Below are 9097 nucleotides of genomic sequence, written 5' to 3' on the forward strand. Positions count from 1 at the left end.
TTCTTAGATGATAACTGCTATTTTTCTGTTAATTGTGACTTTCATGTACTTTGATCCAAGTAAATATTTTTTTATAGGGATCTAAGTAGTTAACTTGCAAACTATTATGATAATACAAGCAATAGAACCAAGACTTCTACAAAATAAATACTTTTTAAAAGAAAGTAGTTATATTAAAAGATGTAATATAAAAGCGTAAATATTTTTTCACATGTTTTTCTTTTCCGGGCCAGCTTCTTCTGTTCTTCCTGTTCATGCGAGCAAGTAGTTTTTGTGTCTTTTTAAAGTTACTTCCTGTTACATTTTGAAGAGTTTCATGTGTTTGCTTTAGTCATTCGATCCTTTTCCTTTTGTATTCATGAATCCATTTTTATCCTTCTCTGTGTTCTACCCTGAGCTTCTCACCTGACTCCTGATCCCATGTTCTTCCTCTGTGTATAATAATTCTAGTCATATTTACCATCCTGTCAGTCACTGGGTCATGCTAAAGAAAACTTGGCCATGATCAGTGCAATTTTAACAAAACAGATCAGGTTACACATAATTTATGAATATAATTTGTTTTTGTTTTTTAAGTAAACACAAAAGGAAAGAAAAACATGAAAGAAAAACTTATTTTTTTTGTTTCTGGTGAGTTCGGTTAATAAGCTGTCAGTGGCTGAGCTGAACACCCACATTCACAGTAGTTCACATAGTCTGTGGGCACATAGTAACCTTACTGCTAACCTTTGTACTGTTTATTTTAGTTGCTTAGGTTAAAGAAGCCACCTAGAGCAACTGAGTAAAAAATAAATTACATCATACATTATTGGGGATTTAAATGCTTTTAATGCTGCCGTTATGAAAAACTGAAATACTGAAGTTTCAGACGACTTCTCAGCGATCAGCAAATCCATTCTAGAGCTGACCTGCCTGTCTGTTTAAACAGAGTAATGCTACAGCAAAGTGTCTTCCTGTCTGCAGAGGGTAAGAGGCCTGGTCCCCTCTAAAAAGCAATGCAGCAGAGCACGAGCGCACAAGGTCAGTCTCTCTCCTGTGGTTTCTTCTGCAATGGTATAGCCTGACTTCCTGTGAAAGATTACCATCAAGCCTCTCGTATTCTCACTGATGCTTATCTTTTGAGCCACAAATGCCAACTCCCTGAACATCTCTACACCTTGGCCCCCAGTGACAGCTCCACTGGCCTGTCAATCTGGCAGTCCATCCTGTGTCCTCAACCCCCCCCCTCATCCTCATCCCAGCAGCCCAAAAATGAGCCTCCTCTATCCTGGACCTGTCATCAAGAAATAAGATCCAGAGTCCCAGTCTGGGGTGTGATGAACACAAAGGCTGAATATGGGAGAGATTTGTGTACGTGTATGATCAAAGTTTCAGTTTAACCCTCTCAGGCTCAAATTGAGTTTTTGTTGCTAATGCACAAAAGAATACCTGCAGTGGTACTTCTGAGTACAAAAAACTCATAAAATATGTATGTGGGGGAATCAGGTTGTTAGCTTTTAACTGTTGCAAATCTGCAACGCCTGCCTTGAGAGGGTTAATATCACCTAAGCTTCAGTGTATTTATAGTTGTCTTGCTTGAGTTACAGATGTTGAATTCCTAGCTCCACAGGAAGGATGCATGTGAGTGCGCTGATAAACCACATCACGTAAAGAAGCATCATTGAACAGCTGCAGAAGTAGTCTGTATCAGGAGGCCCTCCTCTACACAGAAGAACCACAAAGTGACAGTAACTGTGGGCTGACATTTCCTGCAAAGAAATTACCTAACATTCACAAATGGATTGGTTTAAACATATTTCCCAATAGATATTTATATTTGGGTTTTTTTTCTGACCAATCAAAAGATTTATTTAGCTTTTTTATGTCTCAAAAGCTGAAAGAATAAAAAAGAAAACAGACAAGACTCGGTGTGTAAAGCCGTCTTAGCGGAACTGCGAGGCTTAGGCAATGCTGCACTTTGTAATAGCAACTCACTGAAGCCCTGTTGTATAAAACCCCCCACAAAAAATAAGTTCAAGCATTTAACAAAAATGAAGCTAAAAATGCCAACGCAGTGTGGAAACCTAAATATAACTAAACCTGATCTAATAGAACTCTATTTAGCAGAACAACTTAAGTTAAGTACGAAGCATGACATTTTGTGTGTGACCTTATCAGTCTCCTCCATCGTTGCGGAGGAGTTTTGGGGCATCCTTCTTTTTCAGCGTTCAGTTCATTGAGGTTTGTGGGCATTCATTTTAGCACAGATCTCTTAAAGTCACACCACAGCTGAGGTCTGGACGTTGATTTTGCCTGTTTGCAAGACCTTGATTCTTTTCTTCTTTAGCCCTTTGGCTGTAGATTTGATGCTGTGCTTGGATTTACTTTCCTCTTTCATTGGCCGGTTTCAGCCAAAGCTTTAGCTGTGGGACAGATGGCCTCATGTTTGACTGGAAGGTGCACAAGTCCTATGGCTGCAAAACAAAAAGTAAAACCTCAACCCGTGTGCTGACAGTGGGTATGACATATTTGTGCTGGCGTGGTGTCTTTGGTTTCACCAAATATGGCAACTTTGGTCTTATCTGCCGAAAGGACTTTGTTGTTTGGTCAGATGCAATTTTTCACAGACCTAAGCTGTGCTGCCATGTTCTGAGAAGAGCATTTCTCCTGGCAACACTTCCTGTCGTGAAAATTTAACATATATCTGCAGTCCCCAGGTAGCTACTGAAATGATAAATGAGGCCTGTAGATGTAGCTCTTGGGGTTTTTGCAATTTCTCTAAGCATTTCTCCATCTGACCTTTGGTGAATTTGCTGGTGAATTTGCATCCACTGCTAGGAGACTGGCACGTTTCTCGAATGTTTTCCACTTTCCTACTGTAGAATGATGAATGTCAAATGGTTTGGAACGCCTTTACAACCCTTCCCAGATTAATGGACAGCAAGAGTTGCTGTTTTTCCTCCATTGCATTGTGTTAACACCCGAATGTTCCAGACCTGTACAGCACCAACACTTCTGCTTTAATAGAGGTGGTCACTTTTCAGACGATTAATCAAGTACAGGAGCACCTGGCTGCTAATTAATAGACGTGTATCTGTTGTTTGTTTTAAACAAGTGTTGAAAACAAATGTTTCTACATTAGCTTTTGCTTCATCTTTATTCCATTAATTTTCACCATTTTAGATCTAATGCATGTAGGGAAGTTTATATGTGTGAAGAATGTAAGACCATTTGCTTGACTGTGTCTGTGTGCTGGAACTGAAACTACCTATAATTATATGAGTGTATGAGTTTGAAAAAGTGCTATGCAAATATTATTATTATTATTATTATTATTATTATTATTATTATTATTATTATTATTATTATTATTGTTGTTGTTGTTGTTGTTGTTGCATTTTGGCTTGCTATTTGTGATCTATTTTAGAGCCTCTTTATTTTCATATGTTCAGTTCCTTTAGGTATTTCCCAATAAACTAATAGTGAGATAGAAGTGAAAAGTCTTCATTTCAGTCTGGATTCTCACCTATTCCACATTTGACTGCATGCTTTTAGAACAGTCATTTTTCAAAGTTTCAAAAGTTGTCAATAAAGGTCAGTGTTCACCATAATAAGCACTTAGCTTGAATTATGCTTCAATCTTTAATGATACAAAAATGACACCATGTGACTCTTTCTTTGTTGCATTATTTGTCACTATGGAAACAAACTTACTTTTATCGCCACGCGTTATTTAGTTGACATTAAAAGCTCTAGATTTAGCAGTAGATGGCCTTTATGCAAAGAAGACACATGTTATCTGGAAAAGATTGAATGACCTGCAGTCAGTGAGTTCTGAGCCTGCTGACAGTGTGATTGAAAATGGTTGTAAACACGCTGTCAGTGCCCATTGATGATGAAGGCCAGCAAGGACATCACAGAAAATATGTTGGCAGAACATAAAATATGAAGACGGTTCATCCAAATAACTTCACACATTTCTCCTCTTTTGATCCCCAACAATACACCCACTAAGTGTGGTGTACACATACAGAGATACATGCAGAGAATCGTTCCTTTAGTTAGATAGAGGAGAAGGATGAGATAATTTCAAACAGTCAGATAAGATCGCCGAGAGAGAGAGGGCAGGCAGTCTGACCAGTTTGGCTATCTCTCCGATGAGCGTGTGATTCAGTGGCGTGAATAATTAAAGCTGGGAGCAGAGATAGGAATCTGTAGACGCCAGGCTCGGATAATACTGGACGGATATCAGGGGCCTTTGGTGCGGGGAGGTGGCAGCTGAGATGACATTAGTCACTCTCCAGTGTGCCCTGGGCAGCCGTCAGGGTACAGTGCTGAAGGTCAGAAGATGATGGATGGACAGACACCGGCGGTGGCTCGTCGCTGAAGTTGACTAGAAAACGAATGTCCTGTACATGAAATATTATCCTCATGGAGGAAGATACCTGATCTGATACTGCAGCGATGTGTCATGGTTATGTGAACTTTGTGAAAGACTGTGGTTCATCAGCTTCAACTGAAAAATGTGGAAAGACGGATAAATGTATTGTGTTGATTATTCAGAAATGCATAAAGGTGATGTTAATTCACATAAGAACGCTTTCAGATTGTCATGAAAATGATTCGTTAGACATTCATCTTGCTATATTAAGTCATTAAATTCTTCATCATAACTACAGATTAAAGGATGTACTGCCTGATCTGTGTCTGTGAGCTGAATTTGAAGGGCCATAGTGACAGATTTGTTTTTCTCCCCTCCTACATAGTGATTTTTCATTTTCCTCTCTCTTATCTTGCTGCTTTCTCTGAGCCAGATGTCTTTCATGTAAGCTGCACAGAGACACAGTCAACTGTTAGCGTAAACTTTACTAAGAGTTTTTTTTTTGTTTAGTCTACTGCAAAAGGCACAACTGCCCACTCACTGATTGTTTGCATGTTTATAGAAACTAATATTGTTTGGCTTGCAAATGAAGCTACTCTAAATTTAGCTTGTGGGTAGATGTCACAGCATGCAAAAGTTGTTCTGAAACAAGCATCTGTATGAACCTAACCACAAAAGAGCGTCCTCCTCCACCCTGAGCATCAGTGTGACTGTACTCAGTCTTTTTCTCTCAATCTTGCATCCATGCAACGCTCCATTCATTATAATGGTAGCAGTGTGTCAGCAGAGCCTCCAGGAAGGAACCCCATATTCAGGTCAACTCACAGTCAGAACGATTCCTTGATTATTCCTTATTTATCCCAGTCATTCCCCCTGCTGTGGTGTGGAGTCTCTGGAAGATGTGTGTCTGAGTGAGTGGAGCCAGGGCTAATGAGCTGAGAGCTGGCCTGCTGATTGTTAGTAGGCTAGGAGCTGTGCTACAACCCACTCAGAAAGCACATTCAAATCATCAGAAGGCCAACCCTGCATTGAGATTGATGCAGGCCAGTGACGCAAGTCAGTAATGCAAATGTGTAGGTGTTTACTGCCTTGTTTTATGGTGATAAAAACACTCAATATGCATGTAACTCGAGGTTGTTCCACTGGAGAGGTGATTCAAAATCTGACAAGGGAAAAAAATGGCTATATCAACAGCACTTAGACAAAAACATTCCAGTACTGTCACATACAATCTGCAGCCATGCTATCAGTTCTGTGAGGCTTTAGGCACAGGGTTGCTTTGATTTACAAAGCTCAGATTAGCATGTTAGCATGCTATTTGCTAATTGGCACTGACTGCAAAGGTAAGATAAAGCTGACTGGAGTTTGTTATTCATTTTGTAGTAAAAATGGAGATATACACACTTTCACCAAATAACAACCCTAGATGTAAAGGCTAAGAGACTGTATGATGGAGGTGGCTGTGGTGGTTGTTGAGATAGTTGTTTCCTCTGGGTGTTTGATTCATATTCACTGGAAAAATATAGCACTGACATAAATACACAGCAGTGATCATTCTTGTACCAGATGCCATGAAGTTACAGCCAATACTTGTTAGCATATTTAACTCAAAATCATAAAGTTTGTGCTGAGACATTGAAGGGAAAGTCAGGTGTTTAGCAGGTTCCGAGTCCACTGTCCACTGAATTTCTCCTTCCTCCTAATGTCCAGACACAAGCAGTTTGTGGGGTCAGGTTAATTGGTGATTCTAAATTGCCCAAAACTGTGAATGTGCATGCAATTGTCTGTCTGTCTCTCTGTGTTAGCTCTAGTTTAATTGGCAACCGGTACAAGGTGTACCTGCCTCTTGCTATAAGGTGCCTATCCAAGTGTTGGATTACAGTACAAGACAAAAATAGATTAGTCTCTCTCTTACTTTTTGCAGTTAAGCTGTAATGTAACGTGTTATTTTTAACTTTCTAAGATTAGCTTGTATGAAACCAATAGCTTCTGTACATACATATTTAAGAGAGGTGATACTTTTTTTTCTGCTAAAGTATTTAAAAAAATACATATGATGAGCTTTTGTGTTCAGTGTTTAATTTGATTTTGTATAAAATAAAATATGCACTGGTACTGCCCACACACACCCCACCAAAAAACTAGCTATATATATTTTTTTAGTAACATATATTTATTAAAAAACGGTATAGTTCATACACGGTAGTACTGAAGTAGGTATAACATTCAGATAACTACATTAGTGAAAATGCATTCAAGAAGCTGTTGAGAAGTTTAGGAATTTAGCACATCCGTGTCTGCAAACTGTGCAAATTATACATTTATGTGTTGTGATGTTAAAGTCAATTTAATTTACTGTCTTAACTAGAAAGTAATTTACTAATTATTAGTTGTAGAAAGTTAAGTTACAGCAAATGCATTTGCTTTAATCAGAAAAGAACAAACCCCTGACAAATCTCAATTTCTTTAACGTTTCGTATAAAGCACGCTACCAAAAGCCTGACTGATAAAAGCTGCTCATTTCTGGAAGCATCATAGCTCACGCATTCATTTCCTATTGATGTGGTGCACCTGGCAAACAGCTGTACGTTTCTCATCATCTGCCTGTGGCGAGAAACATTGATAGCATCAGCATGTGTTTTTTTCCTGTTAAAATAAAACAAGTAAACATGTTCACCACTTACCCTGTGAGGAAAAATTACAAATCATCTTAACTATTATGAGCTGTGTTTCAGAGCCACGATTTGAGACGGTTTTTTCTTTGTTTTCCATTTTATTTCTGGTCGTTGTCGAACCATTTTAAAAATATGCTTCAGTTTTAAATTTATGTTTGGAGTGCTGTTAAGTTTGCAATTGTAATGTCTGTTGGTTTTTTGAATACCAGCACAGTCTGTTTTTAGATCTCTCTCCATCAATATTAAAGGCATTCATTCCTCCAGAGATCTAAACCTGATGTGAATCATTGCAGTCAATCACTGACCCAACGCCTCAGTAAGACACGTTATTGTTGTCAGTATACATAACTCTATAGTGTTAAGTTCAATTTTGCCTCATATAAATGTAACACAAGATAGTTGCTTATCATTGCCTAGCTTCTTAGGTAAACTTACTTCATCTTTTACACAAAGAGTGACTTTATCTTATCTTTTACATGATTTGTGTCTCATTTCCTGTCGCCCAGATTTTTGTTACAAATGATATCAAAACCACAATATAGCAGAACTTATTTCAGCAATATCTATGCTGCCATCACAAATTTCAAACGGTGAAAACATTTCAAAAACTTTCAAAAAAACCCCGTAATACGGTGCATTATTTTATTTAAAATTGAAGACATTAAAGGCATTTAATGTCTAAAATATACCATTGTGGGGAAAAACATTTGATGGCAGGAACATATCTAAAACAAGTTTGGGCTATCTTAGCAAATAGGCTGGAAAAGTTAGTGGTGCTAAAATAAACCACTGGAGGAACATTTTGCAGCTAATTAGGTTCATTGGCACCAGGTCAGTAATATGGTTGGGCATAAAAAGAGCATCTTAGAGCAGCAAAGACTCTCAGAAGCAAAAACAGGTATAAGTTCACCAATGTGAAGAAAACAAACAAACAAACAAACAAACAAACAAACAAAAAAATAATAAACCCCCCCCCCCAAACTTTATCTACAAATTGTAGATGAATTTCTCCTCAACATAAAAATGTAAAGACTGTGAATATCTCTTAATCTACAGCAGGGGTGTCAAACTCAAACACACAGTGGGCCAAAATTCAAAACTGGAACAAAGTTGAGGGCTAACTTTAATATTTATTGAAAAAAAAATCTTCCTCCAGATTTAAGAATGAATCTTTTCTTATGGACTCAAACAAGTTTTGCTGGAAAACTGAATATGGAACAAGCAAAGCTTAATACTAAACAATATATATTAGCTGTGTAATACCAGTAGGCCAGCTCTGATAGTAATCTGGTATGGCTTTGCGGGCCAAATGTAATTAGGCTGCAGGCCAAATTTGGCCCGCGGGCCAGAGTTTGACACCTATGCTCTACAGTACAGTACAGAATTTAGAGAAATCTCTGTAAGCAAAGGACAAGCCCAACAATCAGCATTGATGTCGGTGATTATTGGGCATTTGGGCAACACTGCATTAAATACAGGCGTGATTCTTCATGAAAAACACTGCATGGGGTCATGAAGTACAATTAAGCACTCAACGGCCCCAACAATAGAGACACTTTGGACACTAATTCCCCCACCTCTCCCCCCTCCATAGAGCCATCACCACCTTCAAACTGTTCACCTACAACACCCCCCTCCTCACCCCACACAAAAGAGGATTTCACACCACCTCCTCCCACCACAACTCTTCATATTCATGAAGCAGATGTGAGGAAGCAGTTTAAGAACCTGAATGCTCAGAAAGCTCCCGGCCCAGACGGTGTGTCTCCTGCCACCCTCAGACACTGTGCAAACGAGCTGGCCCCAGTGTTTTCTGGCATTTTCAACTCCTCACTGCAGGCATGTCATGTGCCTGCCTGCTTCAAGTCCTCCACCATAATCCCTGTCCCCAAGAAACCTAGGATCACTGGACTAAATGACTACAGACCCGTGGCTCTGACATCTGTGGTCATGAAGTCCTTTGAGCGCCTAGTTCTCTCCCATCTCAAGACCCTCACGGCCCCCCTTCTGGACCCCCTGCAGTTTGCATACAGAGCCAACAGGTCTGTAGACGACGCCATCA

This window comes from Aulonocara stuartgranti (genome assembly GCF_965226115.1).
Source record: "Aulonocara stuartgranti genome assembly, chromosome: 2".
Taxonomy (NCBI): Eukaryota; Metazoa; Chordata; class Actinopteri; order Cichliformes; family Cichlidae; genus Aulonocara; species Aulonocara stuartgranti.